Source organism: Dromiciops gliroides, chromosome 2 (assembly GCF_019393635.1).
Source record: "Dromiciops gliroides isolate mDroGli1 chromosome 2, mDroGli1.pri, whole genome shotgun sequence".
Taxonomy (NCBI): domain Eukaryota; kingdom Metazoa; phylum Chordata; class Mammalia; order Microbiotheria; family Microbiotheriidae; genus Dromiciops; species Dromiciops gliroides.
The window spans coordinates 518925504-518927055 of record NC_057862.1 but is presented as its reverse complement, the minus strand read 5'-3'; positions in this window follow the sequence as shown (position 1 = coordinate 518927055).

Sequence of the window (1552 nt, the reverse complement as noted above, 5' to 3'; positions counted from 1 at the left end):
TACAGCATGATAGTATTCCATTATATTCCTATGCCATAATTTGCTCAACTATTCCTCAATTGGCAGGTGCCCTATTTTACTTTATTTCTTTTTCTTCCAAATAACATTTATTTTTTCTGCTTCCTAATCCCTGCTCCCCTGAAACAAACAAAAAACTCTTCTAAAATATGCACAATCCAGCAAAATAACTACATTAATTTCTGTCTAAAAAGATCTGTCTCATTCTGCATCTTGAGTCCATCCCTTCTCTAGCAGGAGGAGAGTAGAAAAGTTCATTATCAGTCTTCTGGAATCATGGTTGATCATTGTACTAATCAAAGTTTTTAAGTCTTTCAAAGTTGTTGGTCTCTGCAATGTTGTTGCTATTGTATATGTTGTTCTCTAGGTTGTGCTCACTTCACTCTGAATCAGTTTATACAATTTCCCACATTTCTCTGAAACTATCTCTGTCATCATTTCTTTTTTTTTCTTTTCTTTTTTTTTTTTTTGGTGAGGCAATTGGGGTTAAGTGACTTGCCCAGAATCACACAGCTAGTAAGTGTTAAGTGTCTGAGGCCGGATTTGAACTCAGGTCCTCCTGAATCCAGGGCTGGTGCTCTACCCACTGTGCCACCTAGCTGCCCCAACCATTTCTTTTTAATTAAATTTAATTTTTTATCTGTCATCGTTTCTTATAGCACAATAATTTTCCAGCACATATGGCATAACTTGTTCAACTATTCCCTGATTGATAGGCACCCCCTTAGTTTCCATTTCTTTGTCACCATAAAAAGAGCTGCTGTATTTTTTTTTTTTTGCATAGAAATACTTTTCCATTTTCTTTGTTCTCTTTGGGGCTTAGGCTTAGTAATGGTATGGCTGTGTCAAGGGGTATACAGTTTAGTCATTTTTTGGATTGTTAAATCCTAAAATAAATCAAAGTCATGAGTTGAGAAATAAAGCATCTTTAATTGAGATAACAGGGTTGCAAACATGCTGCCATGGGGAATGTCCAGCAGATTTCCCAACCAAAGGAACCCATGAAAAAATTTTTATAGTTTTAGGAGGACAGGGGGAAGAGGAAGTATGAGGTAGCAAGGCCTGGTCATGAGACCCCAGTGGCCCTTGGCAATCTGGGCAAGGAAAGTCACTTTATTCTGGCTGCTTTTTTCCTTCATGCCATGAATCCTAATGGAAGGTGGCAAGGACAATAGACCCTGAGATCCAGCTTGAGCTGGGCTCCTCCACAAGGCAAAATTCCTGGGTGGGGGGAATCTAGGGTATGGTTCAGCTCAACCCACTCAAGAGTGAATATCCTAAGAGTAAGAATGTAAGGATATTACTGAAATTTTGACATTATAAGGATCATTTAAGGGAATGGCATTGCATATTATATTTGGTATTAACAATTTCTGTCGTTAATAATAAAACAATTGTTTTAACAACTTTCTGTCAGGACATAATTTAAAATTGCTTTCCAGAAGAGTTGGGCCAATTGACAACTTAATAGTGCATTTATATGCTTATTTTCCCATAATGCTCCAATATTTTCCTTTTTTGCCAGTCTGAGGGG